Source organism: Triturus cristatus, chromosome 10 (assembly GCF_964204655.1).
Source record: "Triturus cristatus chromosome 10, aTriCri1.1, whole genome shotgun sequence".
NCBI lineage: Eukaryota > Metazoa > Chordata > Amphibia > Caudata > Salamandridae > Triturus > Triturus cristatus.
In genome coordinates, this window is record NC_140593.1 from 896,518,157 (window position 1) to 896,546,037 (window position 27,881).

Consider the following 27,881-nt stretch of genomic DNA (forward strand, 5'->3'; position numbering starts at 1 on the left):
GAGGGTTTCTAACGTCACATGGAGCACAGATAATGTATGGGGAGTTAGTTCACAACCTTTTGACTGCATTAACATATCCAAAGAAGATTGCTATAGTTAAATGTAGTGCCCATAAAAAGGTGGTTGATAAAGTTGGAGAAGGGAATGCTTTGGCAGACCGGGTGGCACGAGAGACGGCGATGCAGCCTGACTCTACTGCAATGTATGTTGTGAAGTCACAGGCAGAAAGATGGCACGATGCTAGGAGAGAAGTGCTGGAGATACAGAGGACCGCTTCCGATAAGGAACGGGAGCAATGGTCCAATGATGGAGAATTAGATGATGAAGGGTGTTGGAGAAGTAAGCAGATGGATAAGTGGAAGTTACCCACAGCTTTTGTACAACCTATGGTTCAGATGGCACATGGACTAGCACATGTCGGAGCTTCCGCAATTGTCAAATTACTCACACGAGTTTGGGAGCATCCGGAGATCGCTAGTACGGCAAAGAGGGTAGTGCAGACCTGCATGATTTGCCTGAGGTACAACCCCGGAAAGGGTACACGAGCTCCAGCAGGAGGATTTGCAACACCCACTGCACCCTTTGAGGTTTTGCAGATGGATTACATTCAGCTTGAGCGCTGTAACAATCTGAAGTATGTTCTAGTAGTGGTTTGTGCCTTCAGCAAATGGGTTGAGGCGTACCCTACGAAAGACAATACTGCAATGACTACAGCCAAGATGCTATTGAAGGAGTTCTTCCCTCGATATGGTGTTTGTAGATTGTTGTGGAGTGATAACGGACCTCATTTTATAGCAGACGTTATCAAGTATGTCCTGAAAGGACTAGGAATTACCCAGAAGTTTCATGCAGTGTTTCACCCTCAGTCTGCGGGATTAGTTGAGAAATATAACGGTACTTTGAAGCTTAAGATCGCTAAGATCCAAGCTTCGACTTCTTTGACTTGGCCAGACGCTTTACCGCTGGCGTTATTGTCAATTAGATCGATACCGCATTCTCGGACCGGTCTCACACCCTACGAGATTGTGTTCGGACGCCCAATGAATATTTGGGGTCCACCGAAACCAAAGTCAGTGTATGATGTACCTTGTGTAATGATGAATGATTATCTGGCACAGTTAACAGATAATTTGGTTTCTATTCATCAACAGGTTCGAGAAGCGCTCCCTGATCGGTCCACAGGTGAAGGACATAACCTCCGGCCTGGAGACCATGTTATGATTAAGGTGTTTGAAAGGACGAACAGTTTGGAGCCGAGATGGGTTGGTCCTGAGCAAGTCTTGCTCGCAACGAGGACAGCTGTGCGAGTCTCCAATCGGAAGAACTGGATTCACTCCTTGCACTGTTGTAAAGTGCCACCTGGATTAGTGGAGCCTGCTGTATTGACCGACCATCGAGAAATCCTGACTGCAGAGAAAGGCCGTGCTGTGGAACCGAACGACACTGAGGAGCTCTTCCCGGACCAAGCGATTCCTGGAGGAGGAAGATATCATCTCAGACCGAGGAAGTGATTTCTTTCTGTATCAGGACACGTTGTCAGAACGGCCCTTAGGTTGGTGAAACGGAGAGCCAATGAGGCAAGGGGTGGGGATCAGCCCTGCATTAGTGTAGTGACACCCGTCTTGGCCCGCTGGTGAAGAAATCAACGGCTGCCTAAGGGGAAGAGTTCTGACAACCTTTTAGTTTCAGGAAGATATTGACTTTTACTACAAAATGGAGAAGAAGAAGATTTTTTGTGTGACAAGCTTTATTATCATTGTAGCCATTGTTGGTATAACCACGTGGTTTGTTGAGGATGTGACTCCTGCCCGTGAGTTACTTGTTTTGACTACTCCACTGCCTGAGGAGCACTACTTTTATACCCTTCCGTATCAAGAACTGAAGCATCGTCAGTCTTATTTGAATAATATTTTTATCCAGATGTTGCATCATACCCATGTTGCTACAAATGCTACGAACTGTTGGATATGTGGTATGATGCCAGCTCATCAGAAGAAAGGAGGAACGCTGGTCATACCTCTTCCTTTCTCTCATAATGGCTCTTGTAGAGCATGGTATACTTTGCTTTTTGCCACTCGGAAACCTACAGTGGGACGACTGCTTTTTAGACTTAACAGGGAATGTCATCAAGACAAAGAAGGCTATCCACAAGCGAATGGGACAATATGGGAGTGGGAAGAATATCGACCAGACAATGAATCAATCCCCTATATCTTCACGAACACCAGAGACACTGCTGGGAATGAACAATTTGTGATTCAAGTGGCACAAGCTCAAGCGGACCTGTGTGTTCAGAGTGTGGGTCATATTCCTGTTGGTGTTAGTGACTGTATTATTGTTTTGAATATAGATGGATTAAATAATAGTACTTTCTTAGCTTCCCATAATACATATTTCGTATGTGGGAATAAGGGTTATTATCGCTTACCAGCCGGCTGGTCCGGAGTATGTTATGTAGCGTTCTTATTACCCCCTGTATTCTTAGCGCCTGCATCCTATCATAAAGATTTGAAGTTATTGAACAATGTAACTGTAAATAGGTATAAACGTACTCTATCTATTGATGATGTTGACCAAACTGACACTAGCCTACAGCAGTATGTTGATTTTAACTTAGGATTGTTTTTCTTTGTTGGAGCTGCTCTAAATAGTAGGAAGGTTCGACGATTAACAAGAGTTGTAGAGGCTGTGACGAATCAAGCTGCTGTTGCTCTTGGGAATCTTACGGAAGAATTACAAATTACTAGAATTGTTGCGTTACAGAATCGTATGGTATTAGATGTTATGTTAGCAGACAGAGGTGGAGCATGTAGAATTATCGGAAGTAGTTGTTGTGTATTTATTCCTGACCACACGCCATCAGTCTATAACGCTATTAATAAATTGCATAAAATCGCAGCTGAGATTCATACAGAAAATGGCACCTGGACCTTTTGTATGCTTCACTGAGCACCTAGTCTTGCTGCTAGCGCTGTCTGACTAAGTAAGCTCCTCCGAGCCTGGACAAATGATAGGTAAGCTCCTCCGAGCCTGGACAAACAATAGGTAAGCTCCTCCGAGCCTGGACAACCAATAGGTAAGCTCCTCCGAGCCTGAATTTTTACCTTTCGCTCCTTCGAGCGTGGACACATCAAGGGTTGGATCCTCCGAGCCTAAAGAAGGTCAATAGCGCATTCACTGCGCGGATTTGCAAAGTCGACCGCTCGTTCCTCCAAGCGCGATCAAAAAAACCTCAGTTACGCTCCTCCGAGCCTGAAACCTCCATGCGCTCTTCCAGCGCGGTTAACTAAGGCTCGTCCGAGCCTATGCGTGAGTCTAGAAGGGGAAGGCGGGTATCGAGGTCTGCCAGGTGCAGACCGTAGTGGGCTCAGCCGAGCTCCGCCACCTCTCACCTGCTTCCTCGTTGTTCGCCGCTACTCCCAGCCACTCCCCGCCTGGACGCCGAGCTCCGAGGGAGGGGGAAGGTGGAGTCTTCGGGTTCTTCTCCTTCTGTGCTGCAAATACCACTTCCCGCCGGGACGACGAAAAGGGATTCTCATATTCAAAATAACGCACGTCTTCTGCCGTGTGTGACGGCCTTATATAGACGCCCATTTCCTGGTTCCAGGGTTGCTGGGACTCGTAGTTTTAGACACTAGGTAGGCGCCTCAGGTCCCGATTCCTCACAAGGCCTGCCATCCCTCTCACCAATTTGGAGGACAGTATCCCTTGTGGGGGTTGCAATAACTGAACCCCTGTGCACCACGTCAACTTGCAGTTGCAAAGGCTTGTTGACTTCTTCCGAGAAGATCATTGGGCTCCAAGTAGCCCCAACCTCAAGCACCTCCTGTGAACAGAATCTTGGGCCACACCACGTTGTGTGCATCTTGGTCTGCATCTTTTGGTGAGCTACTTGAGGTCCTCTTGCGACTCCAGAGCCTCCGGCCGGTGGGTCCATTTGAGGGTCACACTTGTTTCTTTTGGGCTCCCCTGATTGCTCGGGCCTGCCCTGACTCCCCTGCTTGTGGTGAGTCCTCAGGACCTTGCTGGTCCCGACATTGCTCCTGCTTCAATTCCTGTGTTGGTTGAATTTGCCAAGGTTTGTTGGTGCTCCCGCTGGACACCGACCCCTCAGCACTCAACATCCTTTGTGGGACAGCTAGTGCACAGCTCCTGGTCTTCCTCAGAATTGCCTGGTCCTCACAGCTGCAGAGTCAAGATCATTGTCACCCATCCTGCAACACCCGACATCGGAGGGCATTCGTCTTCCAAGTCTCCTGGTCACCCCTGAGTGACGTAGACTGTGTCCCCTCTGCTTGCAGGTACCGCTCAACTAGAATCCACCTTCTGATTCCACCAAACACTTTCTACTTCTTCAGCAGCGACACTTTCAGGAAGTCCTCCATTGGGTTTGACTGCTGTTTACGACACCACTGCACACGTATGCACCCGGCTTCCCTGGTGTAGGTAACGTGGGTACTAGGGTATCCATGGGTGGGGTGTCTCTTCAACCTTCTGTCTTCCACAGGGTTTCTTCAGGGTCCACTGGGAAGGGTCCTTAATCTTTAAAAATCCAACCGCGACTTACACTTAAAGTTGTACGGACCACCCTGTCATGTTCCCACACTGCACACGCTCTCCGTGGGGTCCCTATCTACTCACCTTGGGTGGTTCCTTGAGTCCCCAGCACTTCTACGTCCTCTCGACATTGTCTTGACCCGACTCGTGGTTCTTATACCACTTTCTTAGTATATGGTTTGGTCCCCCCCAGGGTCCACTGGGTATTCTGTGTCATTTACTGTGTTTCTTTGCTAAAGTATTGTGTGCATTGTGCATATCTCTGGGTAGGAGATTTTTCTATGTGTTAGAGAGTATTATATAATAAATACATATATTTATAAATACTTTGTATGGTTCTTATTCACTTAGTCTATACTATAAGATTGCATTCTGGTAAAACAAGCTGCTTTACACTCCTTCTAGACTAAGCCTGAAGGCTGCTTTCCACAGCTACTAATTAGAGAGCTTTCTAAGGTTGTCTAAGACCTATTGAATCACCATAAGGGTTTTCTGGACTGGTGCAAGTTATCCATTTACATAAGTGTACATCATATACCAGGCCACCTTCTCACAGTATTGCTGGCCAACCAGGGTCCGTACCGTTAGAAAGGGCTACAGGGGGGGGGGGCGTGGCTTGGCGCCCGCGAGTGATGGCGGCGCTTGTGTGAGGCTCCGAGGCGGTGCCGAGAGACAAGCCGGTTCCTGATTGCTAATCCTGGAGGCGAACGGCTGAAGGAGCGTCGGAACATGCCCTGACTCTTCTCGACATCGGCGGAATCCTTTTCATGCCTCCGCGACGCTGTAACTGCGCCTGTGAGTTTTGACAGGATTTGCTCGGCTGTAGCCGCCATTTTAGGTTCGCCGAGTGACGCGCGCTGTGCTGCGGATACTGCACCGTTAATTCAGCGCCATGAGTGCACGACATCTCATACTTCTTTTGGGCTTATAATTTACCCTCTTGCCATTTCTTCTTCTTCACACCGGATTTCTGCATTGTTTGCCTTCTATTTGGAGCGCTTGTTACTTATATAGCGCAACAACAATGTTCCTTCATGAAGCACCCTCATGTCCTGTGACTGCTATTGACCTGTTTTTCACCTCATGATTTTACCAGCGCCTATGTGGATTACTTTCTGACTTCCCTGCATGTGGTGAACTTTTTCAATGCAGCACGCCTGGCTGTTTCTATGTTGTAAATGCTACTACTTATTGCAGGCTCCTGCGTAGGTGTGCGAGGGGACATTCCATTTCATCTCCTGTCAACTTGTTTGCACTCACTTTACATCGAGCAGTGCTTTGGTGCCTACTGTTTGCAGTATAATGCCATATGAATAACACCTTGGTTCTATCATAGAAGGCTCCTTCTGTTCTTTCATAAGCGCCTCGGCGACTGCTCACACCTGAGTGTTATGGAGCTGGCTGCATTCCCTTCATGACGTATTCAACTACCCTCATACTCCTGCTGTGCTCTATCTTGTGTTGTCTTCATTTCAGCTTCTTGTGACCTTTACTGTGTCAACCATTCCACGGCTTTGCTACATGGGTAGACTCAAGTCAATGTCGCACCTGCCTCGTTCGACCAAACCTCAGATTGTGAAGAACTCCAAGGTTTTCTCTGCTTTTTCACAATTGGAAGACTCTCTTAACTCGTCTGGCTCAGACTCATCAATGCATCCTTCCAGGCAATTGCAGGATAACTCTAAATCTAACACGAAGAGGCTTAAGTCGAGCTCCCTTTCACCCCCAAAGCATTCGGAACCAGTATCCATGGAATTATTGTTAGAAGAAATAAGATCCTTGCGTCCTTTTATGGAAGAGACTAACATTAAGCTCCAGGTCCTTACGGATAATTGGTCGCATATGGAAACGAGGGTAACATCGACTGAAAAATCTGTTCAATCATTCCAAGAGACATCCTCGGTTGTTTCAAACTTGAAGTCTCAAGTCTCAGACCTTCAACAACAAGTGGAGCAGTTGGAAAACAGAAACAGGCACAACAATCTCCGTATTTATGGCCTAGTTGAAGGACTCGAGGGGTCTGACCCAATTACTTTCTTCAAGTCGTTCCTCCCCAAGCTCCTGCATCTGCCACAGGACAAGGTCCTCAACATTCAACGTGCCCATAGACTGGGTCGGCCACCTTCTTCTGCTTCTTCCTCACAGAGGCCCAGAGGAGTCATCATCTACTTTCTGGAATATACGGATCTCTTGATGGTGTTGGCGGTGGCCAAATCCTCTCCGAATCTGACTTGGTCTGCTCGTCCCTGTTCTTCGCACAGGATTATGCTAAGGCCACCGCCAACCGTCGTAAGGTTTTTCTGAGCTTAAGAGAAGATCTACGCGCGATGGGAGCAAGATACGGCCTTTATCACCCGTGTTTATTTAAAGTTACCTATAATAATAAGACTACAACTTATGAAGATCCAGTGCGCTTACAAAGTTTCATTAACGCGCACAAGTCATCTACCATGGATGCTTCCGGACCATCATCCTCTGCTCCTGGTTGACTAGTGCTTCTATGAATTTCTTATGGCAGAGACTCTCTTTTGGTTGCAGTTAACTTGAGTTCTTCTGATTCTCTGGATATCCACTTTGCCGATTCTTTATTGTTTATGCATGATGGCTGTCCCTTGTTCTGTTTGCTAGTCATGGTTTCAACATATTCTTTTGATATGTCTTAATCGTTTGTTCTCCTTTTTCGTCTTACAGGAATTCTTTTTCCATGTTTAATGATGTCTCCCGGTCCCTGCTTCGTTGCCCCTGGATGTGCTGCCTCACCCATGTGGTTCCTTCCCTCCTCCACCTTTTCTCGTACCCTTCCTCTGTAGGTATGTATTTACTTTATTCCCTCATTTGTCTTCCCCGTGCATCCGATGATTTTTTCTTCTATCCCCCCCTCTTTCCTCTTCCCCTGTTCTTGTTCTTGTCCACTTGTTTTTATCTTGTCTTTCTACCTCTGCTCGGAACCTTATGCTTATGTAAGAGTTACAATCCCTGTTCTTCTAGGTACATTTGTCTCTCAACTTCTTCCTTATTTCCGGCTTCTTGCTTAAATTTTTCTAATGTTTCCTTATATTCCTCTTCTTTTTTTTGCTAGTGCTCAGGCTCTCGTTTACCCTCTTCTTTTCCTCTATTTCAGCATATCTACACTGGTTTTTCTTCTTTTTTTATGTCTTCTCTCCTTTTCATGGGTTTTTAACTCGTTAGTTATGCTCTCCACATTTTTTGTGGATATGTTACTGTCATGTCATTGAATATATTGTCATGGAATGTGAAGGGTATTAATTCCCCGATTAAACGTCAAAGGATCTTGTCACACCTAGCCAAATTGAACGTTGATATTGCATTTCTCCAAGAAACGCATTTAACTGATGTTGAATCTGTTAAGCTCAAACGTGGATGGGTGGGTGAACTCTTTTACTCGCAGGGGGATGGCAAACGAAATGGTGTGGCAATCCTTTGTCGCAAATCTCTCCCCTTTCAGGTTCTTACTCAAGAATCGGATGATTTTGGTCGATGGGTTTATGCCAAGCTATCACTCAGAGGTGTTCCAATCTCTCTCCTTAGTGTTTATGGCCCAACCACGGGTGAACCCTCTTTTTGGGCTAATTTCTCTCCACTCCTAACTAAATTTATGGACCACAATTTTATTCAGGCGGGAGATTGTCATCAACCTCTTGATCCCTTTCTTGATAAGATGTCCATGGCCCCCTATATTCCTAACAAACCTCATAAGCTGTTTAGCCATGCCATTTCGCAGCATAAGTTAGTAGACTCTTGGCGTCTTTGTAATCCACAACTACGAGAGTATACTTTTTATTCTCCATGTCACCGTTCCCAGTCACGACTAGACTATGTATTTGTTTCCCACAACCTCGCTCAATCACTTTTACACTCCGAGATAGGCCCGACATTGCTTTCAGATCATGCTCCTGTTCTTACAAGTGTTGATGTATTCCCTAAGATTGATGGCCCCAGAAGATGGCGATTTAATAACTCCCTCCTTGCTGACCCCAAGTTTACAGCTACCTTCACTTCCTTTCTTGATGAATTTTTTCTGATTAATGATAACCCTGCTCTCCCGGAACATACTATCTGGGATGCTGTTAAAGCAGCAGCACATGACTTTATTATTAGTTACGTTGCGAGCAAACGCAAGACTGCTCGACGGTTCACCAAAACTCTCCTTTCAGACATTAAGAGATTGGAACATGCATATTTCACCTCCCATTCTGCTGATAGCTTGACAGCCCTTGTTGCTGCAAAAATGAAATGTAATGAGAAATCTACGGAGGATGCCTCCTTGTATTTGTTGAAGTCCACTGCTAAATTTTATGGGGGTAGGAAAAAGGCAGGAAAGCTTTTAGCTAATTATCTGAAGATTAAACATAACAAGTTAAATATTGAATCTGTTTATGACTCTGATGGCACCTTGAAACACAGGGACGTTGATATTCTTGCTGAGTTTTCACGTTTTTATGAGACTTTGTATACATCTGAAACCCAACCCTCCCCCAGCTCCCTTGCTCGTTTTTTCTCCACCATCCACACATCACCCAATTTCCCCCTAGACCTTTCCTCTTTAGAATCTGATGTTACACAAAAGGAATTGCTCACTGCATTGCAACATCTCAAACTCAACAAGGCTCCCGGCCCTGACGGCTTTACCGTTGAATTTTACCTTCACTTTTCTAAGTTGTTGATTCCACGATTACATTCCCTTCTTCATACCTTTATTGCCCAAGGTGCTTCCTCGGGGACGTTTTCAGAGGCTCATATTTGTTTAATACCTAAACCAGGGAAGGATGTACAATATTGCAAAAATTATAGGCCCATATCCTTAGTCAATATTGACTACAAACTTTTCGCTAAAGCACTGGCGGTCCGACTGGATCAACTTCTCCCCGATCTTCTAGGTGAAGAGCAATCCGGGTTTGTTAAGGGCCGTCATATTACGGACAACACTAGACTTCTATTTAACATCTTGTCAAAGTCCTCCCGTTGTCAGCACTCACTTGCAGCGATTGCCCTTGATGCCGAAAAGGCGTTTGATCGGGTTGAGTGGCGCTATCTTTTTCATACCCTTACTTGGTTTGGTTTTGGCCCTAGATTTATTTCTTTAGTTTCCCTGTTATACTCACACCCCAGAGCTGCCGTATTTGCAAATGGTCAAATTTCTTCTTATTTTGATTTAGGCAGAGGCGTTCGCCAGGGATGCCCTCTATCCCCCTTTCTTTTCAACCTTGCTTTAGAACCTTTTCTGTCCAGATTGCGTCAAAATCCCGCCATTCATGGTTTCCAGGTTGCAGACTTTCATATTAAACTCGCTGCTTATGCAGATGATATTTTACTTTTTCTTTCCAACCCCGCAGAATCTATCCCTGCTTTTTTGGACGAAGTCCGAAATTATTCCTCTATTTCTGGGTATAAGCTTAATCATGATAAATGTGAGATTCTACCCCTGACCAAATTCACATTCAAACAAGAATTTAATGACTCTCAATTTACTTGGTGTCCCTCTCACATTAAATATCTGGGATTATATATCACCTCCTCCATTCCAGACACTGTCTCTTTATGTATGTCCAAATGCGCACAAAAAATTGCGGACCTCACTACAAGGTGGCATCCGTTATACCTATCCTGGTGGGGTCGTCTTGATACTATTAAAATGATGATCTCTCCCATTATTCTCTATACGTTATCCAATATCCCAGTGCCTATCCCAACGAAGTTCTTTAAAAAGATTCACTCAACGTTATCCTCATTTTTGTGGAGCTCTAAAAAATCCAGAATGTCTCTTGCCAGACTTATCCGTCCTGCTTCTGAGGGTGGTGTCAACTTCCCTGACTTTCCTGCATATCAGAAGGCCTTTTTGTTACGTCAAGCTTCCCTTTGGCTGCAAGATCCTACTTCCCCTTGCCCTTTGTGGATTAAGGTTGAACGTACTCTCCTTTCTCCGTTTTCCTTTGCAGAATATCTTGCTTTCTCCCGTAAACCCTCCTCGATCCCTACTCCTATCCACAAATATACCCTTAAGCTCGTATTGTCTGCTGCCCCTGGTCCCCCTACGACTGTCGCTGATTTCCTCTCTTCCACCATTTGGCATAATAAATATCTCTTAATTGGTCGTAAGCCCTTTTACTGGAAATCTTGGAGAATCCGAGGTTTGATTTGGATCTCACAGCTCTTCTCTGACACTACCTTTTTCTCTTTTCCTGATCTTCGTTCTTCTTTTGGCTTACCCCTATCCTCTCTCCCCAAATATCTTTTGCTTAAAGCTGCTGTCCTGGAGGTTTATGAGCAGCTCTCCGGCTCTCCTCCTTCTCCTGCTCCGCACGTTCCCATTTTTCAACTTCATTCTCTCCTACGTAGTACCCCCAAAGCGTCTCTTATCTATAAATACCTTCATACACATGAGTTGCTCAGACCTAAGTCTAAGGTTGAACATCAGTGGGAAATTGATCTCGGAACAGATTGGCCGATATCTCTATGGGACAAGATTTGGGCAAAACTTCGTAAAACTTCCAGAGCGGCCTCCCTGACGCAATCCTTATTCTTTATTTACAACAGATTACTTCACACTCCTTCTACACTAAACAAGCGATTTCCTAATACCCCAGACACCTGCTGGTCGTGTGGATCCCCTAATGCTACCTTACTTCACATGATATTTCTTTGTAAGCATGTGCATGATTTTTGGTTACAGGTGTGGGCTCAAGTCAATGTTATTTTTCATACTTGTATTCCTTTTTCTCTTACTCACCTTTTCTTAGGTAGTTTATCTCCTAGCTGGGATAATATAGATATGTATGTTCGCATTGTTGATTTGTTATTGGCTGTAGCCTTTCAGCAGATTACTGTCAATTGGAAAAATGCGTCCAATATTTCTTTCAAAGCGTGGTGGTACAATGTCTGTCACAATCATAGACTTGATAATGCCTTTGTTTTTCCTGTTCAATTAGCAATGAAACGTGCAGACCTATGGCTCCCCATTACGCTATATTTAGATAATTGTGTTGCTCGATCCTCTCGTCCAACGCCTGCTCAACAAGAAGTTCCTAAACCCCCATGATACCCTTTTCACATTTAAGATTTTCTGACATACTGTTTTGTTTTTATTCTTCTTACGATTGGCTGTTTAGCTGTTGATTGATGTACCTTTTATGCTTCTTTTCCAATGCCCATGATCATTGTTTTGTTGTATATTCTTTCTTACATATTGCATTTTGTTATCCCCCTTTTCCTCCTTCCCCCCTCTTTCTTCTCCCTTCCCCTTCTCCCTTCCCTTTCCTAGCTGATATTATGTATGACTCTCTCTTTTTTATTACCTAATAAAATTTTCTTGAACTTAAAAAAAGAAAGGGCCACAGGGAGACAGTTATAATAAGAATTGGCATAGCCAATAGGTCTCGCTTTTGGGACCTTATAAGTATTTAGTTATGCAGCACAATATCCTTGGTGCAACAACATCAGTTGTTGCATGGCTAAACCTTGTACCTTATAAGTGTTTAACCATGCAACAGTTGATGTCGTTGTACCAAGGATATTATGCTGCATAACTAAATACTTATAAGGTCCCAAAAGCGAGACCTATTGGCTATGCCAGTGCTTGTTTTTATGTTTGAACTGTGTAACTAGAAGGCACTGTTCAAATGGATTTAGTGTTGCACTTCTGTAAATTCAGTATTGCCTTTTAAATGAAAACGTCTAGTATTGCTTGAATTATGGAGATGTACATATGTGGTTTGCTTAAAAGGAACACGCACGCAATCAGAAGTCCCTGCTCATGTCTTGCATTTCCCTGCTCCGTGCAGTTGAAGGGGCGCCTCCACATTCTCTAAGAGGAGATTGCGACCTCTCCCTACAAACCAGGACTTCGGGCGCTCGGCCTGTGATGGAAAGGTAGTCGCCCGAGATTTTTCATTCAGGGGCAGTGAGCCCAGCAGCCAAGGCCTTGCTTAAAATAGGTGGTGTGGAGGCTGGTCTAGAAAGCGTGGGACAGGTAGTGTGACCACCCGTCCCTTATTTCCGTGGACCATCTGTTATTTAAGGTTGACGTCTGTTGTCCTTAATGTTGTCTCTTACGGGCGCCTTGTGCCCTAATTATAGGCATTTTAGGCCATGACCGGCGGCAAGAGATGCCACAAATGCTTGTTGAACCATGAGACTGAGGCGGCAGTAGCCATAGAAAGGCAGGGACCATGATGCCAGGCCGTGCGTTTCAAAAGCATGAGGGAGGAGGAGGCAGCTGCTGCCAAAACAGACCTCGGTCTTTAAATGCACAACAAATGTGGAAAAATAAGAGCAAGATTTACCGCCTGTTTACAACAGAGCTCTGTAAACTACGAGCACTGGTCTCGAGTGTTCCAGTTTAAGGAAAGAAATAGTGCTCAGAAGCTCTGAGTAACAACACATGTAGTTCTTGAAAATGGGCGGAGCTTTTAAAGCCCATATCCTGAATACAGTTTGCCTCGCCGATTCGGCGCAAGCGCTGCCTTAGGCAAGACCTAAAAATGCAGTCTTTGTAGGTTATGAAAGCTCAGTTGGTTAATGCGATCACTGCAGCTATCTGTGTGTATGAGCCACTCAACTAAATCCTAGTTGATGCAGTGGGGAATAGTCAGGCGACTGCATTTATGAGGTGGGGGGTGCAAATTGTGCAGCATGGCCTACTAAATTATGCAGCAACAAGAGGCAAATTATACAGTATAATGCTGCATATTTTGTGATAGTTTATTTCCATTATTTTGTCATTTTTACATGTTAATATTATCTGGGCACATTTTTCATCTCATTAGAACCAGTCTGACACCCAAATACAGCAATAAGCAACAGAAAGATAACCTGTCAACTTTTGTGAAAGGCCTTCCACTGCGCAGCAACATGGTCCTGCATTGTTATTAACTTTTGACCAATTTGAGTAAGAAAATTATTTTAGTAAAATCTGTAGGTTATTGCTGCAGATGATGGATTATGTGGCAAATGCAACAAATCTATAATTATTTAGAAAACACCACAGACGCATAATCGCATAATTTCTGGCGCCCTGGGAATTGCAACATGTATTTATAGTTTTACGAGGTCCCGGCCTGCAACAGAAAGCATGTGAATATGTAAGTCTTTATTTTAAAATTGTATTACAATTACACCCTATAAGATAGATTCCGTAAAATGTGCAAAAAGATCTAGTGTTTAAGATAAACTAGTGCTTTTAAAATTTGTAGGTAGCATGCAATTAAACTGTACCTTTTTTTTAGGGTCCATTAAAAGGATGCACTGCAGAAATCAGTTGGTAACACCCTTACAGTATTCACATGGAATGAGTGTGCTGTTCCCAAGATGAGTCAACTGAGGGCATCCGGCATGGCTGGGGGTGCAGGTGCACGGGGGGGGGGGGGGGTTGGCCGCGAGCTGCATCCAAAAAAATAATAATAAATCAAAATAAGTACAACTTACTTTGCCACCGCCAGGTCCAGTGTCCTCTCTCCTGCTCACCTGTGTCCGACTCCAGGTCGGAGCAGGAAGCATGCAGCCAGGCTCCCACCCCTAATGCTATCACAACGCTCCAATGGAGTGTTGTGATTTGTCTCAGCGCAGTAATACAGCGTCAGCCAGGGGCTGGAGGGGTGGCCATGTTCAACATGCAGGCTGCATTGAGCCTGCATGGAGAAGGGAAAAGTGCGCATTACTGGTTTGGGCGGCCCAAGAGGGCCGACCAGTCATTGCGCACTCAGGAGTGGGCAAACCACTCCTGCCCTGCTCCGTAAGCAGAGCAGCCCTGCCCAGCTGCCCGCCGGCAAAAAACCCCATAAAATGGTAATAACTAAAAGTTATTACCATTTTATGTTTTTGCTTCTCGCACTGCGAGAAGGGAGTGGGGCCATGCACCTTCTCCATAGCGGAGGAGCCACCACCGGAATCAACACAATCATGGTGTTGGTACTACAACTCTGACATTAAGGGCATCCGTTTTAGGATGCACAGGACTTCATCCACCAAAGTCGCATGCTTCATTATCGAGCTGTGTTCCCGTGGGCGTGCGCTGCAATGTCCAGCGGGCCCTTACGAGGGGGATCTTTGCCGGAGACCTTTTACTCCAGTCGCACAGAAAATGAAACAGTTGAGGGTTGCCCTTAGCATGACTCAGGAGGGAAAGAGGTCGATTGGGATGCAAGTTTAAAATTGGCTATAGATTAATAAATGCCTGTCTTTATTGTTCAGGAAAAAATCCCATGCCAAGATTAAACATAGGAATAAGTACCTAATAGGGAAACAATGGGCATTAGGTTCTTAAAAATGGGATCAGTATGATGTATGCTTTATCTGCTCCTACGGGTCAATGGCAATTCATCAGGACCGGGTTCTGTGCCGAAATCTACTTTAGGAATACATTCATATGTGTGTGTGTGTGTGTGTGTTTGAAAAATATTCCCATGGGGTTTCACTATTATAGTGATTAAGTGCAAGATTTATAGAGCATGCAAGTTTAGGGAAAAAGTCACACATTGGAGAACAGGAATCTGTCTGACCTGCAGGAAAAAGGTAGACAAACCGACAAAAAATTTGATACAAACAAACGTATGTATGCACGCTCACAAAATAGCCAAAAGAGTGCTGCGATCATGCAGACTTGTGACCCGGAACGTCATGTGCGCATCTCAAACACTGGTGCTTAAATCGGCCCTTTATCTGCACACTGCAAACACTGGGGCTCTCATCTGTATCATCAGGGAATAATGAGAATAAAACAAAGAATTGCTCGCCGATTATTTAAAAATTGATGGGCCCCTCCGAGTTCCATGGAGCTGCTTCATAAGCTTGCAGACTGACAAAGAAATAATTAGGACAGGAGCATAAGTGCGAAATTCATTTATGGTTAAAAAAACGGATGCCCAGCCCTGATTGCTCCACACGTCGACTGGTGAACTGTAAGACACTGTGTAGGGTTAACTGCATACCAATAATGTTCTTTTCCGGGTGGGCGTGGGTTCTTGACCACGAGCTGCTGGGCTGTGTCCACCTTGCACTCCCTGTTTTCTTGGTGTTTTTGGGTGGGGTGGGATCCATTGGTGTGATATCTGGGGGCCCTCCGTTGGGGGTCCGCAGCTTTGTACACCGCGACAGATGCTCCTTGTTTTTAGTGGTGTCGGGTGGGGGGAGGGGGGAATGCTTTCTTGGTTGTGTTGGTTTATACAGTTTATTGGTTTTTATATATGCAGACGGTGGGATGTTTTTCATATTGTCTTTTATGCAGGTGTTTTAGTTCCAGTCAGTGTGTACCTCAACTCTTATGACACCGGGTGACGGAAACCTTCCCGGTGACCTAACAGTGGTGTCTTGGAATGTCCGGGGGCTACTTAATAAGGTGAAACGTGGTTAAGTTCTACGCCAGGCAAAGCGGTATAGAGCGGATGTCCTGCTCCTTCAGGAGACTCATTTAATGGGGACGAAAGCTCCATGCCTCGCCCGCTTTGGCTTCTGTCACATATATCATGCAGGGTTTACGAGGGGCTCCAGAGGGGTGGCGGTACTCATCCATCGCAGGGTTCAGTTCAAATATATTGCACATAGGGCGGATTCCAGAGGGTGGTTCCTGTTTGTCACGGGCACAGTGTGTGGTGAACAGATCACTATTGGTAGCATTTATGGCCCTCCCCCCTTAGGTGCCACATATATTGACAACTTATTGGGGATCTGGAGTTCCCTTCCGGAGGGATTGACCCTGATGGGAGGAGATTGGAACGATACCATGGGGCCCTTGGACCGCCAGCGCATCTTCGATTCCCCACAGCCCCTGGGCCCGACCAAATTGTCTACTCTGGCGTCTACGATGGACTGGGCTGACATTTGGCAGGAGTTTCACTCTACTGAGCGTGCATACACATATCTCTCGGCGGTCCATGGGTCACAGTCCCGCCTGGATTATTTTCTTGTTCCCTGATTTTTTCTACATAGATTCTCGGCAATACAACATAGACCTCGTGGTCTCTCTGATCATTCCCGGGTTACAATGCAATTCCACACATGTTCCCGCAGGCCCCCGTTCCGCTGGCGAATGTCCCCGTGGCACCTCCGAAGCCCGGTCTACCAGGATATGCTCAGCACCTCGATCGTTAGGTATTTAGCCGATAATGGTCCCTCTGCCCCTTCGAACACTGTTCTCTGGGAAGCCCTCAAGCCGACGGTCCGGGGCTGTGAAATCAGCTATCGCACACACGAGAAATGCGCACGGTGCAAACAACTTGACGCATTAGAAACACGCCAGACATCCCTCTCTTCCCAACTCGGCACCAATCCCTGCCCTATCATTCGCCGGAACTTAGTCCTAGCGCAGCAAGAGCTGCGCCAATACCTATTGGGCGAGGCCAAAGAGATCTGAGAGGCATCACAACACCGGATCTATCAATCGGGGGATAAGCCCAGTAAAATGCTCCACAGACTGTGCCAAGCAGACGGTGCCCCTGCTGTTACGCCCACTATTCGCGGTACTGACGGGTCCTTATATACGTTGCGTGAGGGGGTAGCCGACCTCTTCGCGATCCATTTTACATCCCTCTACGCCAGGCAGGAGCAAATTTCTACTGAACTTATCACGGAATTTCTTAGAGACATTCCACCCCGTCGACTCCCTGATTCCGTATGGGACCGTCTAGAGACTCCAATAACGCTAGAAGAATTGACTGGTGCCCTCAACGCGCTCCGTCCGGGTCGCGCCCCGGGCCCGAATGGTTTCCCAATGGAATTTCTCCGATCCCATATGCCCCTTCTAGGGCCTCCATTATTGGCTACCATCTTAGACGCTTCACACCAGGCACGATTACCAAGTGACTGGCGTCACGTGGAGATAGTGCTCTTTCTTAAACCAGGCCGACCACCTGAGGACCCATCTTCTTATCGCCCAATTTCTCTCATAAATTTTGAACCCAAATTGTTAGGGAAAGTTTTGGCTGACCGTCTTAGGGGGTGCATACCGATCTGATACATCCCGATCAGTCGGGATTCATGCCACAGCGGGCCACTAGACATAATATCAGGAGAGTCCATAATGCCATTGCCGCGGCCCCCACCCTTGGTTGCCCAGCTGCCCTCCTATTAGCTGATATCGACAAAGCATTCGACTCGTTAAGCTGGGTCTACTGTTATCAACTACTTGAGGCAATTAACTTCGGACCCGGCTTCCTGACATACATACGCCTACTCTATACAGAATTGACAGCATCGGTCCGCATTGCAGGACACCGATCCCGTCCCTTCCCGATCCGGCGGGGCACCCGTCAAGGATGCCCACTTTCCCCATTATTATTTGCTTTGGCGGTAGAGCCCCTGGCGGCTTGGGTCAGAAGTGACCCGGTGTTCAGAGGATTTGATTGGTCCCGTTCAAGATCTGATCGCATAGCATTATATGCGGATGACAGACCCCTGGTACTCCGGACCCCGGATATTGGAAATTCTCAGAGTATTTGGGAGCACCACCGGCCTTCACGCCAATCCAGCCAAATCTATCCTCTTCCCTATATGCGGACATCAGGGCCGCAAGTCGTGGGCCGCGCAGCTGTTTAGAGCCACAGAAGGCTTCAAGTACCTGGGGATTTTTATTTCCCCATGCCCCAAGATCTCTTGGACCCACAATATCACCCCACTGCTAACCAGTCTCAAAAATGAAACGGCAATATGGTCTGCTTGTCAGGCGCTGATCAAGAGAGCCTACCGGACGTACAGCCGTCAGAGGACTACAACGACCAGAAACCTCGGCTGTACGAAGGCGGGGCCAAAACAGGGTAAATACGTGACTCAGGAGCCAATCGAGGCGCGTAATACTGGATTGTGAAGCACGTTGGTTTCGACGCCCATCACCGAGCATCGGAGGGGAGCTGGTACGTCGCCGTGCTAAGGAAACCGCCGAGAGACTCCCGGCTTAGGATTGGTTGGTTCCGACATCCCGGAACTCCAACGCGGGACGCTGCTGTAAGCATCGCCGCGTTCCAAGACCTCAGGATTATCGCGAGGTTCGGGGAGAACGTATTGATCACCAGACTGCGAGAACGTCGCCTTGGAACTTTTGGATACAGGTATCCCCGGAACGAGAGAGAGAAGGGGGGCTGTTCAATTACTGGCAAGTGAGCGCGTTAGGCGTGAGGGTTTGCGAGACATTTCCTTTTTCTTCGCCCTCGTTTGTTCACGAAAGAAAGAGCGTTAGAATTAGGAAATGCTCGCAGTGTGCTTAGAAGAAGAAGAGTTCAGAGCTTGAGAGACATTTGTATCCCTTGCGCTCTCTTTCTTATTATTATAAAGCGGATACTGGAATCTCTACAAGACATTATTGCTGGAGTACTTAACAGGGAAGGGGACCATAGAGCATCACTGAGAGATTCACTTAGTTGGGTCTTGTACATATGAGAAAGGCAAACCGGGGAAAGTAGAGGGAGAAGAGACTGAAATATAAGGTTGGAGTTGGTGGGGGAGTGTCTTCTCAGGTTGTGTTCAACGCTGGGCATGCAGCAGTGTGTCTGAGGTGCCACAGTACATTTAGTGAGACCTAAATGAGAGTAGGTTGTTATTGTGGTTTTTCTTCTTTGTTTTCTCACTTCTTACCATTTCAGAACTCCCAATCCCTGCGGTACCCATCCTCTTCCTTTTCCCTCGCCTGATTGCTCTGGTACTCTGTGTTACTGTAACCAGAGGTGGAACTCTTGTGCATCACTCGAATCTACAGGAACGACGGCGGACGTATCAGAATTACGCGCCCACGAAAAATATTCTTGGGATTCGAGTGACGCACAAACATGGCCTCATTAGACGACGTGTTGCAGGCTCTCCTGTTGGTACAACAGGAATTGGCCGCATAAAAGGCAGAAACGGACGCTCTAAAAGAAAGGGTGGATCGACAGGGTAGGAATCCGTTTGACGCTACGCAGTCTTCGTCACCTATACAGGTGAATGTGTCGCCTCCCATACCTCTGGCTAGCCCAGAGAGGTTCTCAGGGGATCCCCATAAGATCCAAACCTTTCTGACACAAATAGCCTTGCACTTTTCATGCAAACCCGCTTCCTTTCCTTCTAACCATTCGAGAGTGGCTTTTGCGATTTCGTATATTACGGGGGACGCTGCCAATTGGGCAGTGCCCTTGGTCAAATACGACGATCCCTTGCTGTCAGACTGGAATGCCTTTCGAACCGAGTTCGAGCGGGTGTTTGATCGAAGGGCCACCACCTTCTCGGCGGACCGAGAACTGTTGGAGCTTCGACAGGGTAAACAGGACCTAGTGACATATCTGACTCAATTCAACCGTCTCATTGCTGAAACAGCATGGCCAGAGGAGAAAAGGATGTCCCTCTATTATCAGGGTTTAAGAGACGACATGAAGGATGTATTGGCCCAAATTGATCCTCAGCCCTCAACTTACACGGATTTGATGAATCTCACGTTAAGACTAGACCATAGATTATCTGAACGTAAGGGAGAGAGGGTGTATGCCCATGTTGATAAAACCGAGAGAGGATCAAGAAACCCCGGGGCCTCTTCGGAGGGTCAGGCAGAGCCCATGGAGGTGGGTGCGATCCGGGCCCCTTTGTCTAGGGCCGAAAGAGAAAGCCGCAGGAGTGCAGGTTTATGTATGTACTGCGGAAAAAAAGGACACTCCGTGAGGGATTGGCCCGTAAAACCCAAAAAGGGAGGGTATGCAGGTATGAAGAAATTGGCGGTGGCCACGTTGCAGGCATCCCTCCCAGAACCCATGACTACGGAAGAGGGAGTCAAGATATCTGAGACCCGTACACTACAGCTGCCGTCTTTGGCGATAATAGACTCGGTAGCATTGGAATCCCACGTTATATTAATCATGCATTTACAAGTGGGACCAGCAGAACATGAGGTCAGAGTGATGATTGATTCCGGGGCCACCGGGAATTTTGTGGATAATGGGTTGGTGAAGCGGCTAGGGTTAAGGCGTTTTCCGAGAAATAGTCCAGAAAAGGTATGGGCAGTTGATGGGAAACCTCTGATATCAGGACCCATCACAGAAGTCACGGAGTCGTTGACCCTGACCAAACCTGGACAGCTTTGGGATCATGTGGAAGAGGTTGCCTTCAACATCATTGAGGCTCCCCAGTATGAGTTAATACTGGGAATGCCTTGGTTAACAACCCATAATCCAACAATAGATTGGAAAAGGAAAACGGTGGGATTTGACACCGAGTTTTGCCAAAAGGAGTGCGCTAACGCTCACAGAACCCATCTTCTGGCACTCACCCAGGGGTATCACATTCTCACTGCTGCAGAGAAATAAACGGTCCTCCCCGCAACTTTTGACAAGTATAGGGATGTATTTAGCGAGAGTAAGGCGGAAATCTTGCCCCCACACCGGGTGTATTATTGCCAAATAGACTTGATCCCGGGGGCACTTATGCCTTCTTGTCGAGTGTATACCTTGTCTGAACCGGAGACAGAACATCTGCGACAATATTTGGACCACTATGTAGACATAGGGTTCATCAGGCCTTCCCGTTCTCCTGCCGCTTCGCCCCTGTTCTTTATCAAAAAGGCTAATGGCGACTTGAGAACATGCATCGATTATCGCGTTTTGAATAAGAACACGTGCGGAACAGATACCCTCTTCCACTCATCCCTGTCTTGCTGGACCAGGTGAAGGAGGCAACCATTTACACCCGACTGGATTTGAGAGGGGCCTATCACCTGGTTCGGATAAGCGAGGGAGATGAGTGGAAGACGGCGTTCAAAACGCGATATGGTCTTTTCGAGTATAGGGTAATGCCGTTTGGCCTGTGTAACGCCCCGGCGGCATTCCAATACTTTCTAGATGATGTGCTCAAGGAGTATATAGATAAAACAGCTGTGGTATACATTGACGATATCCTAATTTACTCCAAGGATCCTAGCGCACACCACACACACGTGTCACAAATCCTACAGAAGCTGAGGGAGAACAATTTGTTTTGCAAGTTGTGCAAGTGCGAATTTGATGTAGAGAGGGTGGAATTCCTGGGAGTGGTCCTAAGTCCTGCAGGTTTGAGTATGGCTGAGAGAAAAGTGTTAGCAGTACAGGAGTGGCCAATCCCAAAGACAGTGAGAGACGTCCAATGTTTTCTGGGATTCTCTAATTATTACAGGAGATTTATCTCTCACTTCTCACAGCTTGTCTCTCCTCTTACTCGTTTGCTAAGAAAAGGACACCCATTTTCAGGGACTCAAGAAGCGATGCAGGCATTCAGTGAGTTAAAACAAGCATTCACTACAGCCCCGATCCTGCAACATCCCCGCTCCGAAGCACCTTTCATAGTGGAAGCTGACGCTTCCGACATTGCGGTGGGGGCAGTACTCTCGCAGCGTGAGGCACAGTGAGGACAACTGCATCCCATAGCTTTCCTCTCCAGGAAAATGACCCCGGCTGAAGCAAACTACACGATCGCGGAAAAGGAGTTGCTCGCAGTCCGAAAGGCGTTTCAGGAATGGAGGCATTACCTGTGGGGAGCCAAACATCCGGTAACAGTTTATACCGACCACAGGAATCTACAATACCTAAAGACGGCCAGACACCTTACGCAAAGACAGATGCGCTGGATGCTGTTTTTTGCAGGATATGACTTTGTCATCACCTTTCGACCAGGATCGGAAAACAAGAAAGCTGATTCACTATCTCGACAAGACAGAGAGCACATACCTCACAGGGAAGTCACCGAGGCAATCATCTCCCCGGAGAAAGTGATATGTGTGATCAGGGCGGACACGTTTTTGAACGCAGTTCGAACACACTACACCATAGAGCAGTGGCTTCACTGGGAAGAACAGGGGGTGGATCGGCGTATGAAAGGAGGATTGCCGTTTTTCCGTGACCGTTTGTTTGTGCCGTCAGTGGCGCTCCAGCGCCAGGCTTTCGTGTGGTGTCATGAGTCGCTGATGGTGGGTCATCCCGGGTGCGCTAAGACTCTTCAGCTCCTACAACGTCACTTTTGGTGGGAACGCAAGAAAGAGGACGTCAGAAGAGGGATACAACAGTGCGACGTGTGCGCCCGAGCCAAGGGAGACCGCTCGAAAGCTAAAGGCAAGTTGGTACCGATGCCGACTCCCGCTGGGCCCTGGCAAAACATTAGCATGGATTTCGTGGTGGGGCTGCCGATGGACCAGGGATGCAATGCGATCATGGTCGTGGTGGATAGCCTCACAAAAATGGGTCATTTCGTACCATGCAAGAACCTTCCCTCGGCCAGTCAAACGGCTCAACTGTTGTTATCTCACGTGGTACGCCTGCATGGATTTCTGAGAGTGATTGTGTCGGACAGAGGCCCACAGTTTATCGCAAGATTCTGGAAGACATGGTGTAAGGCGCTACAAGTAGAGGTGGCTACATCCACCAGCTTCCACCCGCAGACGGATGGCCAGACAGAGCGTCTTAACCAAACGCTCAAAACCTATCTCCGTTGCTACTCCAAAGAAGCCAGCACTTCGTGGGTGTCGCTGCTTTGGCTGGCAGAAATATCGTATAACAATGCGTGGCATTGTTCTATCAAAGAAGCGCCCTTCCGTGCGAACTATGGTTATCATGCCAAGGTTCTGCCGTTGGCCTTCCCCGCGGAAATCTGGGAGCAGCACGCACTGGCGGCTCATTTGCAAATGCTGGGAAAACTCCATGAGCGCCTCAAGTCAACTCTGGAGCGAGCCAAGGGCATCTACAAGGCCTGGGCGGACCGCCACAGGCAGGACGGGCCTTCTTATCAACCCGGAGACCGAGTGTGGCTGTCTACAAAATACCTCTGTTTCAAGCTACGCAGTATCTTCCATCCTCGATTCATAGGTCCATTTCCCGTGGTTCGTAGTGTGGGCTCGGTGGCGTATAAATTGGCTTTGCCCGCCTCTTTGCGCATCCATCCGGTGTTCCATTGCAGCTTGTTGAAGCCGGCGGCCGGGGCTAGGAGGAGGGCGGTCCCGCCAATATTCCGCGATGGCCATGTGGAGTACGAAGTGAGGAAAGTGTTGGATTCCCGGTATCGGAGAGGGAGACTGTGGTACCTTCTGGCCTGGAAGGGATATTCGGCGGAGGAGGATTCCTGGGTACCGGCCTCGGACGTCCATGCCCCGGAGGCTGTGCGTTCGTTTCACAACCGCTTCCCGGCCAAGCCTGGTCCTAGGAGGCGCATGGAAGGGGGGCATACTGTCAGGCGCTGATCAAGAGCGCCTACCGGACGTACAGCCGTCAGAGGACTACAACGACCAGAAACCTCGGCTGTACGAAGGTGGGGCCAAAACAGGGTAAATACGTGACTCAGGAGCCAATCGAGGCGCGTAATACTGGATTGTGAAGCACGTTGGTTTCGACGCCCATCACCGAGCGAGGAAGACGCGAGTGTTAGCGTCTGTGGCATCGGAGGGGAGCTGGTACGTCGCCGTGCTAAGGAAACCGCCGAGAGACTCCCGGCTTAGGATTGGTTGGTTCCGACATCCCGGAACTCCAACGCGGGACGCTGCTGTAAGCATCGCCGCGTTCCAAGACCTCAGGATTATCGCGAGGTTCGGGGAGAACGTATTGATCACCGGACTGCGAGAACGTCGCCTTGGAACTTTTGGTACAGGTATCCCTGGAACGAGAGAGAGAAGGGGGGCTGTTCAATTACTGGCAAGTAAGCGCGTTAGGCGTGAGGGTTTGCGAGACATTTCCTTTTTCTTCGCCCTCGTTTGTTCACGAAAGAAAGAGCGGTAGAATTAGGAAATGCTCGCAGTGTGCTTAGAAGAAGGAGAGTTCAGAGCTTGAGAGACATTTGTATCCCTTGCGCTCTCTTTCTTATTATTATAAAGCGGATACTGGAATCTCTACAAGACATTATTGCTGGAGTACTTAACAGGGAAGGGGACCATAGAGCATCACTGAGAGATTCACTTAGTTGAGTCTTGTACATATGAGAAAGGCAAACCGGGGAAAGTAGAGGGAGAAGAGACTGAAATATAAGGTTGGAGTTGGAGGGGGAGTGTCCTCTCAGGTTGTGTTCAACGCTGGGCATGCAGCAGTGTGTCTGAGGTGCCACAGTACATTTAGTGAGACCTAAATGAGAGTAGGTTGTTATTGTGGTTTTTCTTCTTTGTTTTCTCACTTCTTACCATTTCAGAACTCCCAATCCCTGCGGTACCCATCCTCTTCCTTTTCCCTCGCCTGATTGCTCTGGTACTCTGTGTTACTGTAACCAGAGCCGGAGACGTCGGGAGGTGGAACCCTTGTGCATCACTCGAATCTACAGGAACGACGGCGGACGTGACAGATTTACGCGCCCACGAAAAATATTCTTGGGATTCGAGTGACGCACAAACATGGCCTCATTAGACGACCTGTTGCAGGCTCTCCTGTTGGTACAACAGGAATTGGCCGCATCAAAGGCAGAAACGGCCGCTCTAAAAGAAAGGGTGGATCGACAGGGTAGGAATCCGTTTGACGCTACGCAGTCTTCGTCACCTATAAAGGTGAATGTGTCGCCTCCCATACCTCTGGCTAGCCCAGAGAGGTTCTCAGGGGATCCCCATAAGATCCAAACCTTTCTGACACAAATAGCCTTGCACTTTTCATGCAAACCCGCTTCCTTTCCTTCTAACCATTCGAGAGTGGCTTTTGCGATTTTGTATATGACGGGGGACGCTGCCAATTGGGCAGTGCCCTTGGTCAAATACGACGATCCCTTGCTGTCAGACTGGAATGCCTTTCGAACCGAGTTCGAGCGGGTGTTTGATCGAAGGGCCACCACCTTCTCGGCGGACCGAGAACTGTTGGAGCTTCGACAGGGTAAACAGGACCTAGTGACATATCTGACTCAATTCAACCGTCTCATTGCTGAAACAGCATGGCCAGAGGAGAAAAGGATGTCCCTCTATTATCAGGGTTTAAGAGACGACATGAAGGATGTATTGGCCCAAATTGATCCTCAGCCCTCAACTTACACGGATTTGATGAATCTCACGTTAAGACTAGACCATAGATTATCTGAACGTAAGGAAGAGAGGGTGTATGCCCATGTTGATAAAACCGAGAGAGGATCAAGAAACCCCGGGGCCTCTTCGGAGGGTCAGGGAGAGCCCATGGAGGTGGGTGCGATCCGGGCCCCTTTGTCTAGGGCCGAAAGAGAAAGCCGCAGGAGTGCAGGTTTATGCATGTACTGCGGAAAAAAAGGACACTCCGTGAGGGATTGGCCCGTAAAACCCCAAAAGGGAGGGTATGCAGGTATGAAGAAATTGGCGGTGGCCACGTTGCAGGCATCCCTCCCAGAACCCATGACTACGGAAGAGGGAGTCAAGATATCTGAGACCCGTACACTACAGCTGCCGTCTTTGGCGATAATAGACTCGGTAGCATTGGAATCCCACGTTATATTAATCATGCATTTACAAGTGGGACCAGCAGGACATGAGGTCAGAGTGATGATTGATTCCGGGGCCACCAGGAATTTTGTGGATAATGGGTTGGTGAAGCGGCTAGGGTTAAGGCGTTTTCCGAGAAATAGTCCAGAAAAGGTATGGGCAGTTGATGGGAAACCTCTGATATCAGGACCCATCACAGAAGTCACAGAGTTGTTGACCCTGACCAAACCTGGACAGCTTTGGGATCATGTGGAAGAGGTTGCCTTCAACATCATTGAGGCTCCCCAGTATGAGTTAATACTGGGAATGCCTTGGTTAATAACCCATAATCCCACAATAGATTGGAAAAGGAAAACGGTGGGATTTGACACCGAGTTTTGCCAAAAGGAGTGCGCTAACGCTCACAGAACCCATCTTCTGGCACTCACCCAGGGGTATCACATTCTCACTGCTGCAGAGAAAGAAACGGTCCTCCCCGCAACTTATGACAAGTATATGGATGTATTTAGCGAGAGTAAGGCGGAAATCTTGCCCCCACACCGGGTGTATGATTGCCAAATAGACTTGATCCCGGGGGCACTTATGCCTTCTTGTCGAGTGTATGCCTTGTCTGAACCGGAGACAGAACATCTGCGACAATATTTGGACCACTATGTAGACATAGGGTTCATCAGGCCTTCCCGTTCTCCTGCCGCTTCGCCCCTGTTCTTTATCAAAAAGGCTAATGGCGACTTGAGAACATGCATCGATTATTGCGTTTTGAATAAGAACACGGTGCGGAACAGATACCCTCTTCCACTCATCCCTGTCTTGATGGACCAGGTGAAGGAAGCAACCATTTACACCCGACTGGATTTGAGAGGGGCCTATCACCTGGTTCGGATAAGAGAGGAAGATGAGTGGAAGACGGCGTTCAAAACGCGATATGGTCTTTTCGAGTATAGGGTAATGCCGTTTGGCCTGTGTAACGCCCCGGCGGCGTTCCAATACTTTCTAGATGATGTGCTCAAGGAGTATATAGATAAAACAGCTGTGGTATACATTGACGATATCCTAATTTACTCCAAGGATCCTAGCGCACACCACACACACGTGTCACAAATCCTACAGAATCTGAGGGAGAACAATTTGTTTTGCAAGTTGTGCAAGTGCGAATTTGATGTAGAGAGGGTGGAATTCCTGGGAGTGGTCCTAAGTCCTGCAGGTTTGAGTATGGCTGAGAGAAAAGTGTTAGCAGTACAGGAGTGGCCAATCCCAAAGACAGTGAGAGACGTCCAATGTTTTCTGGGATTCTCTAATTATTACAGGAGATTTATCTCTCACTTTTCACAGCTTGTCTCTCCTCTTACTCGTTTGCTAAGAAAAGGACACCCATTTTCATGGACTCAAGAAGCGATGCAGGCATTCAGTGAGTTAAAACAAGCATTCACTACAGCCCCGATCCTGCAACATCCCCGCTCCGAAGCACCTTACATAGTGGAAGCTGACGCTTCCGACATTGCGGTGGGGGCAGTACTCTCGCAGCGTGAGGCACAGTCAGGACAACTGCATCCCATAGCTTTCCTCTCTAGGAAAATGACCCCGGCTGAAGCAAACTACACGATCGCGGAAAAGGAGTTGCTCGCAGTCCGAAAGGCGTTTCACGAATGGAGGCATTACCTGTGGGAAGCCAAACATCCGGTAACAGTTTATACTGACCACAGGAATCTACAATACCTAAAGACGGCCAGACACCTTACGCAAAGACAGATGCGCTGGATGCTATTTTTTGCAGGATATGACTTTGTCATCACCTTTCGACCAGGGTCGGAAAACAAGAAAGCTGATTCACTATCTCGACAAGACAGAGAGCACATACCTCACAGGGAAGTCACCGAGGCAATCATCTCCCCGGAGAAAGTGATATGTGTGATCAGGGCGGACACGTTTTTGAACGCAGTTCGAACACACTACACCATAGAGCAGTGGCTTCACTGGGAAGAACAGG

At 47.5% G+C, this 27,881-nt stretch overlaps 1 long non-coding RNA gene across 2 annotated transcripts in view; it reads left to right on the top strand.

The window, feature by feature from the left end:
* LOC146796200 (uncharacterized) overlaps positions 1–27,881 on the top strand; it is a 156,710-nt gene that overhangs the window by 15,111 nt on the left and 113,718 nt on the right. For both annotated transcript variants that reach the window (XR_014969902.1, XR_014969901.1), the window contains exon 2: positions 7,249–7,367. This is a non-coding gene — a long non-coding RNA (uncharacterized LOC146796200). The remainder of the gene's footprint in view (positions 1–7,248; positions 7,368–27,881) is intronic.